Raw genomic sequence first — 12,339 nt, forward strand, 5'->3', positions numbered from 1 at the left:
TTTAGCCTACACAATGCTGACTGAAAAATTAACGTTGAGCAAACGTTCTACTCAACAGGTGACAAAACCATTGCACCCAAATCAGCTGCAGACAAGAGCAGAGCTTTCAATGGAATTTTTAAACAAGTGGGATTAAGATCCCAGGGCCAGGCATGGTGGCTTATACCTGCAATCCCAACACTTTGAGAGGCCAAGAAGGGTGGATCACCTGAAGTCAGGAGTTCAAGACCAGCTGGCCAACATGGTGAAACCCCATCTCTACTAAAAATATACAATTAGCTGGGTGTGGTGATGCATGCCTGTAATCCCATCTACTTGGGAGGTTGAGGCAGGAGAATTGCTTGAACCCAGGAGGTGGAGGTGGTAATGAGCCAAGATGGCACCACTGCACTCCAGCCTAGGCAACAAGAGTGAAACTCTGTCTCAAAAACAAACAAACTAAAAGATCTCAAAACATTTCTTCAAACAATTGTAACAGGACGTGCAGCATGGCTTTACCAGTATGATCCTGAAGACAAAACACAATCAAACAAATGGCTACCAAGAGGTGGAAATGCTCCAGTCAAAGCAAAAGCAGACCAGTTAAGGGCAAAAGTCATGGCAACCATTTTTGCGGATGCTGAAGGCCTTTTTCTTGTTGACTTTCTCTTTGGCCAAAGAACAATAAGATCTGCTTATGATGAGAGTATTTTGAGTTAGCCAAAGCTTTAGGCTGAAAAAGGCCCAGGAAAGCTTCAGCAGAGAGTCATTCTCCACCACAGCAAAGCTCCTGCTCATTCCTCTCATCAGACAAGGAAAACTTTGTGAGAGTTTCAGTGGAAAATTATTAGGTATCCATCTTACTGTTCTGAACTTGGTTCCTTCTGACTTCTTTTTGTTTTCTCATCTTAAAAAGTCTTTAGGCCAAGTGCGGTGGCTCATGCCTGTAATCCCAGCACTTTCGGAGGCCAAGGCGGGCGGATCATGAGGTCAGGAGATCGAGACCATCCTGGCTAACACGGTGAAACTCCGTGTCTACTAAAAATACAAAAAAATTAGCCAGACATAGTGACGGACACCTGTAGTCCCAGCTACTTGGGAAGCTGAGGCAGGAGAATGGCGTGAACCTGCGAGGCGGAACTTGCAGTGAGCCGAGATCGTGCCACTGCACTCCAGTCCAGGCGACACACCAAGACTCCGTCTCAACAAAAAACATAAAACAAACCAAAAAAAGCCTTTAAAAGGCACCCATTTTTCTTCAGTTAATGTAAAAAAGAATGCATTGATCTGGTTAAATTCTCAAGATGCTTAGTTCTTTAGGGACGGACTAAATGGCTAGTATCATTAGTTACAAAAGTGTCTTGAACTTGATCAATATTGAGAAATAAAGTCTATATTTTTATTTTTGTCTTTTAATTCCATTTTCCACAAACTTTTAAAAGTCTCCTCATACACTAAAGACTCTCATGGATAAAGTAAATAGTATATCAGAACAGATGGGTAGTATAAGCAGAGAGACAGAAACTCTAAGAAAGAATCAAAAATGCTAAAAATCAAAAATGCCATAACAGAAGGGAAGAATACCTTTGATGAGCTCATTAGTAGACTAGACACAGTGAAGAAAGAATCTCTGAGCTTGAGAATATCTCAATACAAATTTCCGAAACAGAAAAACAAAGAGAAAAAAGACTGAAAAGCAAAACACTACAGAATATCCAAGAACTGTGGGACTACAAAAGGCATAGCATATGTGGGTTAGAACACCAGAAGGAGAATGAAGAAAGGAAAGAACAGAGGAAATATTTGAAGTGATAATGACTTACAATTACCCCCAAGTTAATGACACCAAAACCTAGATCTAGGAAGCTCAGAGAATACCATCAGGATAAATGACAAAAAAACTATGCCTAGGCATATCATATCCAAACTGCAGAAAATCAAAGACAAGGACAAAATCTTGAAAGAAACCAGAGAGAAAAACACCTTACCTATGTAGAGAAGCAAAGGTAACTCCTCAGAATAGAATGTACTGAAATATTTAAAGTGTTGAGAGAAAAAAAACAAACACCAACCTAGAATTCTGTACTCTGTGAAATTATCCTTCAATAGTGAAGGAAAAATATAGACTTTCTCAAACAAATAAAAATTGAAAGAATTTGTTGTCAGTAGACCTCCCCTGCAAAAAAAAAAAAAAAAAAAAAAAAAAAGTTTTAAAATTTTTTTCAGAAAGAAGGAAAATTATATAGGTCAGAAACTCAGATTTACATAAAGAAAGGAAAATCATCACAGGACAAATAGATGAAGGTAAAGTAAAAACTTTCATTTTTCTTATTCTTATTGGTCTTACAGATAAAGTTTGTTCCAAATGATAATAGCAATAATATATTTGATTATGTATGCTTACATGTGTACATTTTAATATATATTATGTTACATTTATAACACATGTTTATTTATAAGTGAAATGAATGACAGGAATGATACAACAAATAAGAGGAAAGAATTTTTCTTATTACAAGGTACTTGTCCTACCTGTGAAGTAGTATAGTGTTATTTGAAAGTGGACTTGGATTAGTTGTAGATGTATATTACAAACTCTAGGGTCACCACTAAAAAAACATTTAAGCATAACCTTATGCTAAGAATTGAGAGTAGGCAGAATTATATGAAATGCTCAATTAAAACCACAAAAGACAGAGTGGAAGGCAAAAATAGGATCAAAGAACAAGGGCAATAAATAGAAAATAGTTGCAAATAGGGCAGGTATTAAGCCAAGTACATCAATAATTACTTAAAACATAAATGGCCTAAATGTACCAATTAAAAGGCAGAGATTGGAGATTGTCAAAGTGGATGAAGAAACAAAACATAACTATATGTTGTCTACAAGAGACCTGCTTTAAATATAAAGACACATATACATTAAAAGTAAAAGGATTGAGAAAGATGTATCATATTAACACTCATCAAAATAAAGCAAGAGTGGCTATATTAATTTCAAGCAAAGCAGACTTCAGAGTAAGGAAAGTCATGGGGGCTAAAGAGGCGCACTACATAATGATAAAGGGATCAATTATCCAAGAAGACATAACAATATTTAATGTGTGTGTATGTAACAACAGAGTATCAAAATACATGAAGCAAAATCTGAGAGACCACAAGAAGAAACAGACAAATCCACCATTATAGTTGGAGACCTCAACACCCTTGTATCAGAAATGGACACATCCAGAAGACAGAAAATCAATAAGTCTAAGGCTATAGTTGAACTCAACAGCACCATCAATCAACTGGACATCTATGACATTTATTGACATCTATGGACTACTTCATTACACAACAGCAAAATACACACTCTTCTCAAACTAAGAAGGGCATTCACCAAGATAGATCAAATTCTGGGCTGTAAACAAAGTTTAACAAATTTAAAAATGAAATCAGACACTGCATGCTTTCAGTCTGCAATGAAATTAAACTAAAAATCAGTAACAAAATGATAGTTGAAAAATCCCAAAATACTTGGAGGTTAAACAACACATTTCTTTGTTGTTGTTGTTGTTGTTGCCCAGGCTGGAGTGCAATGGTACCATCTCAGCTCACTGCAACCTCCACCTCCCAGGTTCAAGTGATTCTCCTGCCTCAGCCTCCCTAGTAGCTGGGATTATAGGTGTGTGCCACCACGTCCAGCTAATTTTTGTATTTATAGTAGAGATGGGGCTTCACCATGTTGGCCAGGCTGGTCTTGAACTCCTGACCTCAGGTGATCCATCCACCTCAGTCTCCCAAAATGCTGGGATTACAGGCTTGAGACACTGCGCCCAGCCTACAACACACTTCTTATCAAAATTTGTGGAATGCAGTGAAAATAATGCTTAGATGAAAATTTATGGCATTGAATGCATATATTTAAAAAGAAAAAATATAAAAATAAATTATCTAAGATATCACCTTAGGAAACTGGGAAAGGAAGACCAAATTAAATCCAAAGTAAGCAGAAGAAAACAAATAATAAAAAATTAGAGTAGAAATATATGGAATTGAAAGCATAAAATCAATTTTAAAAAATCAACAAAACCAAAACCTGGTTTTTTGAAAAGATCAATAAAATAAATAAGCCACTAGTCAGGATAACGAAGAAAAGAAAAGAGAGAGGACACAAGTTACTAATATAAAAAATGAGAAAGGGAATAGCACTACAGATAACCTGGACATTAAAAGGATAACAAAGAAATGCTATGAACAACTTTACGCCCACAGGTTTGCTAACCTAGATGAAATGGACCAATATCTTTAAAAACTGCAATCTGCCAAAACTTACACCAGAAGAAATAAACATTTTGAATAGACATATTTATTAAAGAAATTGAATTAATAATAAACATCCTTGCAAAACAGAAAGAATCAGGTCCACCTGGGTTTGCTGTTGAATTTGCCTAAACATTTAAGGAAAAAAATATATCAGTTCTCTGCAATTTCTTCCAGAAGATAGAAGCAGAGGGAATAATTCATTCCTAATTCATTCTATGAGGCCATCATTACACTAACACACAAAAAAAAGAAAAAGGTATTAAAAGAAAACTACAGCCCAACATCTCTTATAAACACAAATACAAAAATTCTCAACAAAATACTAGCAAATCAAATCCAACAATGCATAAAAAGAAATATACACCAGGTGGGATTCACCCCAAGTAGGCAAGGGTGTTTCAATATCTGAAACTCAATTAACATAATCTGTCACATTGACAAGATAAAAATGAAAAATCATGTAATCACATCAATAGATGCAGAAAACGCATTTTACAAAATCCAACACTGATTCATGATAAAGACTCTCAGCAAACTAGAAATAGAGGGGAACTTCCTCAGCTTGATTTTTTTTTTAAATGCCAGTGAAAAAACTACAGATAACAAAATACTTAATGAGGAGAAACTCAAAACTTTTCCACTAAGATCAGGAACAAGGCAAGCATGTCCCTTCTCTCCACTCCTTTTCAACATTGTACTGGAAGACGTAGCTAATCCAATGAGACAAAAAAAGGAAGGAAGAAATAAAACTGTCTTTGTTCGCAGGTAACATGATTGTCTATGTAGAAAATCCAAAAGAGTTGACCAGAAAAACCCACCTAAGTGATTAAGCAAGATTGGAGGATATGTTAATATACAAAAGTCAATCACTTTTCTATATACTAGCAATGAAAAAGTGGAATTTGAAATTTAAAACACAATGTCATTTACATTGGCACCCAAAATAATGAAATACTTAGGTATAAACCTAACAAAATATGTGCAAAAGCCATGTGAAAATAAAGACCTACAAAGCTCTACTGAAGGAAATCAAAGAAAAACTAAACAGATACAGAGATATTCCACATTCATGGATAGGAAGATCCAATATTGTCAAGACATCAATTCTTCCTAACTTGATCTATAGATCCGGTGCAATCCCAATCAAAACCCCAGCATGTTATTTTGTGAATATCAACAGGCTGATTCTAAAGTTTATATGGAGAAGCAAGAGACCAGCATAGTCAGCACAACATTGAAAGAGAACAAAGTCAGAGGACTGACACTACCCAATTCCGAAGCTTGCTATAAAGTAATCAGTGATATTGATGGCAAACAGACAAATAAATTAATGAAATGGGAGAGAGAGCCCAGAAATAGAGTTTCATAAAAATGGTCAACTGATCTTTGACAAAGGAGGACAGGTAGTAGAATGGAGCCAACGCATTCCTTTTAACAAATAAAGTTGGAACAACTGGACATCCACATGAAAAGAAAAAGGAATCTAGATACAGACTTTAAACTCTTCACAAAAATTCACTCAAAATGGAGCTTAGACCTAAATGTAAAATGCAAAATCACAAAATTCCTAGAATTATGTAAAAGAAAATCTAAATGACCTTGGGTATGGTAATGCCTTTTTAGATATTACATCAAGGGCATGATCCATGAAAGAAATAATTGATAAGCTAGACTTCATTAAAATTCAAAACTGCTCCGCAAAATACACCCTTGAGAGAAAGAGAAGAGAAGCCACAGACAGGGAGAAATATTTGCAGAAGATATATCTGATAAAGGACTCTCATGTAAAATATGTAAAGAACTCTTAAAACTCAACAATTTAAAAAATGAACAACTCAATTAAAAATGGGTCAAAGACCTGAAAGAACATCTCAGCACCAAAAATATACAGACAGAAAATGAGATATGAAAAGATGCCTCATGTCATATGTCATCAGAGAAATGCAAATTAAAACAACAACGAGATACTACTACACACCTACTACTAGAAAGACCAAAATCCAGAACGCTGATAACACCAAATGCTGGCAAGCCTCAGTTGGCTCTTCAACCCTGCCTTAAATTATCTAAGATCCTTCAGTGGCCTCCATGAATTTCCTCCATTTTACACTAAGTTAGCTCAAGACAATTATTGCCCTTTGCAAGTAAAAAAGTACTGCCCCAAATACCAAGACGTGGGCTCTGTCAGTTTAAATACCATTGATTAAGTACAGTCATGAGTTGCTTAATGACAAAGATACATTCTGAGAAGTACGTTATTATTCATCATTGTGCAAACATCCTAGAGTGTACTTACACAAACCTACACGCCTAGACTATAGGGTAAAGCCTATTGCTTCTAGGCTATAAACCTGTACAGCATGTTGCTGTGCTGAATACTGTAGGCAATTGTAACCCACTGGTAAGTATTTACCTATCTAAACATATCTAAACATGGGAAAAGTACAGTAAAAATACAGTATAAAAGATGCTTTTAATGGTATACCTGCATAGTACACTTCATGGTACACTTACCATGAATGAAGCTTGCAGGACTGGAAGTTACTCTGGGTGAGTCAGTGAGTGAGTAAATGTGAAAGCCGAGGATATTGCTGTATATACTGTAGGCTTTATAAACACTGTACACTTGGGCTACACTGGATTTACTTTTAAATTTTTCTTTCTTCAACAAAAAATTTAACTTGGCTTATTATAACGTTTTTACTTTATAAACTTTTTTATTTTTATTAACTTTTCCGTTCTGTTGTAATAACACTTAGCTTAAAACACAAAAACATTGTTCAGCTGTACCAAAATGTTTTTCCTTTATATCCTTATTCTATAAGCTTTTTGTATTAATTACTTTTTTACTTTTTAAAATTTTTTGTTAAAAATTAAGACACGAACACACAATAGCCTAGGCCTGTACAGGGTTGGGATCATCATTATCACTGTCTTCCACCCCCACAGCTCATCCTGCAGCACGTCTTCAGGGACAGTAACAGGCATGGAGCTGTTGTCTCCTATGACAGCAATGTCTTCTTCTGGATACCTCCTGAAGGACCTGCTTGCCTGACACTGATTTACAGTAAACTCTTTTTTATAAGTAGAAACAGCACACTCTAATGATAAAAAGCATAGTATAGTAAATTTGTAAGCCAGCAACATAGTCGTTTCTCATGATTACTAATCACTATTTACTGTACTTTATTGTATGTGCTAGATTTTTACACAACTGGCAGTACAGTAGGTTTGTTTACACAAACATCATCACAAACACATGAGTAATGCTTTGCGCTGCAACGTTCAGAGGGCTACGTTACAATAGGAATTTGTCAGCTCCTTTACAATCTTATGGGACCACCATTGAACATGTGGACTGTCATTCACTGAAAACTTGTTATGTGGTGCAGGACTGTAGTTGTCACCTAAGAACAAATATACTCCAGTCTTCGCTTCTCCTAAAGCCTTTGATGGTGGGGGGAGGCAGAAGGGATGATTAAAACAGTAAAAATGTCCAACTGGGTAAAGAGAGAAAGTCTTCCTCACTCTGTCCTGGTTTCATCCTCTGTAAAGTGGAGACAATAGTAAGAATAAAAGATCTCTCTGTCTGTCATTCCCTCTCCTAGAATCAGTGTAAATGTCAGCCATCTTCACAATCTGTCCTCGTTCCTTATCTTCAAATCACTCCTTCCTCTCCTCAACTTCAATAAATTTTATCTAAGACATTCCCACACTTTTTATCTTGTGTTTTAATTAGATGAGCACTCTGATATTCCCTGTTAAACTGTAAATTCCATAAAGGCAAAAGTGTGTGTTTTATCTTTATTGGTCCATAGTGCCTAGTATACTACAAATAAAGTAAGAAGTGAGTATTTGTTGAAAGAATAAATCAAGAATAAATTAAGATGAGATATGAGGAAGCCCTTTTAAAAGTAGAAAGCATGGATTATAAAGCGTCCATGCACTGCATATATGTAAGGTTTGATTCTCATCACTAATGCTGTGATCTTGGACTAGTACTTTAACCCATTTGGGTTTCTCACAAACAAGGCTCCATGGACACGGATGACAGGCAAGGTGCAGTTGTAGTCTATTTGCTTTTGCTTTTAATTTCCCACTCTTAAGCTTAAAGAAATGAAAGTGAAGGGTGGGTACAATAAAACCTCCATGCCCATAAAGATAACAGGGAGAAATTAGAAATTATAAAGGAAATGGGGGAGATAAGTTAACTGGAATCACAGGTGAAACAGTCACTTAGTTGAGCCCTAAATTTAGCACTAAGCTTCCTGGTAGCCAAGGCAAAAAGCAAAACACAATCGTGTTCATAGTTCTTATTGTTAGAAAAAGAGATTATACCAGTTATCAAAAAACACACACCCTACCCCGGAGCTGCCTTCCAGAAGGAATTATGGTGTCATTCCTGCAGAAAAGCCAGTGAATGTCACTTTGGGCAACATCCCCTGCTGCACCATCACAGAATCAGTGAGGCTTGAAGAGTTTCTCCTTTAGGGGAGCCCTGCTTCTGGTAGAGGGTCAGAGAGGACTTGCAGTAAAGAGCCAGGCCCCAGCCAACACCTGGCACAAAGCAGCTGCAGAACCTGGCCAGTCACATCATTATTTAATGTTGGCTGATTAGATGTAGGAACATGCCTGCCTAAAACAGCAATTTTCAATCTGGCATGAAGTGGGGCTGTTCTGAGAAGACTTCGCCATTGGACTGAGGTCTTTCCTAAAACAGATTGCGACTCCTGAGGGCAAAGCATAGGCCACGATAAAACATAACAGCATAAGTTTACTGTTTACTGTGGCAGAGGGCATGTGATACATTCACCTAAAAGGTCATCAACTGTCTTCAAGTTCAAAAAGGAGAGCATTATGCAGGGAAGGGGCATGACGCTGAGGAAACAGCAACAGCAGTAAGTGGGATGCGTGCCTGGGCCTTGGTTGTTCAATTCTCTCCGTTTTGCGTCTTTGAGTGTCATCATAAAAATGTTTTAAAACATTTCTCCTGCAGCTTCTGAGGAAAGTGATTTGGGCCCTGTGAAGCACGAGCCAGGGGTTACTGACTGCTCATGGCTGCCAGCGAGACTCCATGAGCCCCCACGTGGCTTTCCCGAGTTCACACATAGGCCTTGTCCTCCAGTCCTGGCTGAGGGCGCCCAGTGATCCATGGATTTTGAATGATCCCAGAAGCATCTCCAACAATAAGTCCATTGTTCCCATTCCAGTGCCTGGGCTTAGCTCCCTCCATGCCTGCACCAAGAAACCTTGACCCTCAGTGGAGGTGGGAGCTAGAGGAAGATCAGGAGCTCTGGCCCTCCCTGGAGTTGGGGAGGCAGAATGGGGTGCTGGCCCTAGGGACTGGTGGGTCTGGAATGGGAAGAAGGAAAGAGAAGGAGCAGGAACAGGAGGAAAGGAGGAAACCAGAGACCTAGGGAAGCCAAGGCCTCTCGCCTGCAGACAGGCAAGTTAGCTTTGCAGAGGGAGCTGCAGACACTATGGCATGAAGAGGTAGCCCAGCCAGAAGGAGCCTGCGGCTGCGGAGTCTGGGGAGGAGAAGGGGTTTCAGTGTGCTGGAGATGAAGGGTTGTGACCTGGGAGTAAGGGAGTCATGGGGCAGGGCGGGGGTGAACTCTCCCCCAAGATGCTGCCGGCTGCAGAGCCCTGAACTTGAGTATGCTTAATTCCATAGAGACCGGCCCAAGAAAGGGGTATGCCGGGATCAGAGGCTAAAGAGAGAGTGCAGACCTGACCCTGAGGTAGGCAGCCCCTGACCGGGGCAGCAGCCGGCTTTGCTCTTTCCTGCCTTGGAAGAAAGCAGAAAGAGAACATGCTTTGATTGTCCTCAAACAAACACTGTGTTGAGTAAAGAGATAAGCCCAGCGTGGGTTGGCTCAGGCGTCCCCCGGCAAGGGAAGTCACACTTCATATTTCTAACATGAAAGTCCCAGATGGGCCGGGCCTCCAACCTGGCAGAAGCTGAGAGGCTCGGGCCTGTGCCCTGCAGGGAGAGGCCCAGCACGCGAGGGGTGATCTGCTGTGACCCGTGACAGCTACAACTGAGGCCCTTTTCTCTGCCAGCTGGGCCTGCATGTCCAGAGCATATAAGATCCAACCCAGAAAGAGCCAGGTCCCCTCCGAAGGGACACTGGTGGCTGATGCTCAAGGAGGTGCCACCTCCCCAGCCAGGGGCGTTGGAAAAGTGACCTTGCTGGAAGGAACATTGTTCTCTAAGAAGCTGCCTGAGTAACACAAGACGTGAGAGGCAGGAAGGGAGAAGGCTTGGGAGGTGCAGGAGGACCTCCTTTCCCATGCCCACATGCCCTGTCTGCTGCTACCCTCACCTGCACTGCACGCCTGGGTAACAAAGACACCGGGAACTTGGTGCTCTGCATGCCCTCCGCAAGCCTGCCAGCCAGGTACTGCTATTACCTCCCTTTACAGATAAGGAGGCCAAAGCACCAGCAGCAGTGACTGTCACTGGAGGTCACGCATAGTTCACAGAGCCTGGAACTGGGGTTTGGACCCGGATCCTTGAGCTGGTTCTCTGTACCTCAACCTCTCTTCCCAGATGCCCACCACCCCCTGACCGCACACCCCTGCAAGTGGGACGCTGCCCTCGAGGCTCTCCCTGTGCTTGTTTGCCCCAGTGGGGTCCACCCCAGACCCAGGAGCCCCTCCCTCAGTCCCTACTCCTCGTGGCCCTTCTTGTGACCCTTTCCCCAGACTCCTCCCACCTCCCCACCTCTGGCACAAAGCCTGCAAGTATATATTCCTCTCTCCTCATCTCTCTCACTGAGAAAGTCAATCCCACAAGATATCCCCCAAAGGAAAGAATGAAAAGAAGAAATAAAATAGTCCCTCATGTCTAGCCCAAATATTCTTTTTAATTTTTTGTCAAGTTGGGCTTGCCAAGTCAGTTTCTTTCGATGAAGCAGAGGACTCGGGTGCAGCCACGGCCCACACAGGCTCTGAGGTGCAAGCCGCGAGCAGATGCCATCAGGGTGGACATGCACCATGGACACACAGACGGGGACCCGGCCCACGCATGAGACCAAGAGTGCAGAGCCCAGAACGGGCCAGCACCGTCACTACTCATGTAGTGGCCACAGTGTCCCTGACCAAGCGTCAATGTGGGTTACCAGGGACCCACAAAGAAAACTGTATTGCAAGACCCAGGGAAAAGGGACAAGAATCTACAGGTGCCTTTCAGAAATAATCCATGCCACAGGGAAGCAAGTGCCAAAAAGAAGCCAATCTCTTGGGTGGAGACAATAACCTAAGAAGCTGTCACTTGTCTCTGTGGTGAAGCTATAAAGAAGCTCTTGGTCACCAAAAGGGAATAGTGAGGACAAAACCTGTCAGATTCCCACCTGGTGTTGCAGACAACACCCAGCCATGACAGGTATTCCTGTCTGCTTCTAGAGACGTCTAGAATGAGCCAGTCTCTGCATTACTTGATGACACTTCCCTTAAGTAATTCTTCCTATATCTGTAGTTCCTGAGCTGCCTTCCAAATTTAATTTTCCAGGTAGGTTTTATTACAAAAGAGAGGCGACTATAACAACAAAACATTGCTGTGTGTTGAATTCTTACCAATATCTGCTTTACAGACATTTCTTCATTAAGCAGTCGAAACAGCCCTCTGAGTTAGGGTTATTTTATACATGAAGCTGTATCTGCCTATTGTTAAGTTATTTACAAGTAAACGTTGGTCTAACTACTCTTATTCCTCATTCCTCTCTGCACGTTTCAGTGCAGTGCCTTGCATAAATGGCAGACTCTCAATTATTCGTTCAATTAAATTGAACAAGATTTAACAATACACTCTAGGATTAAGAACACATACTTCTTAACATAAATTGCATGTAGGAACTTTTTTCCTTTTCTGTTACCTTTCCATGGTAATAAAAATAGCTAATATTCATCAGTCTTACTAGGTGCCAAGCACTGTGCCAATGAATGCATTCCATTCACTTTCTGATGTGACTATCATAAAAATCTTACTATTTTCTCCACTATGAATGCAGAAACAGAGATCTAGAGAAGCTGTTACAATGTGGCAAAGTC

Source organism: Rhinopithecus roxellana, chromosome 15 (assembly GCF_007565055.1).
Source record: "Rhinopithecus roxellana isolate Shanxi Qingling chromosome 15, ASM756505v1, whole genome shotgun sequence".
Classification (NCBI taxonomy): domain Eukaryota; kingdom Metazoa; phylum Chordata; class Mammalia; order Primates; family Cercopithecidae; genus Rhinopithecus; species Rhinopithecus roxellana.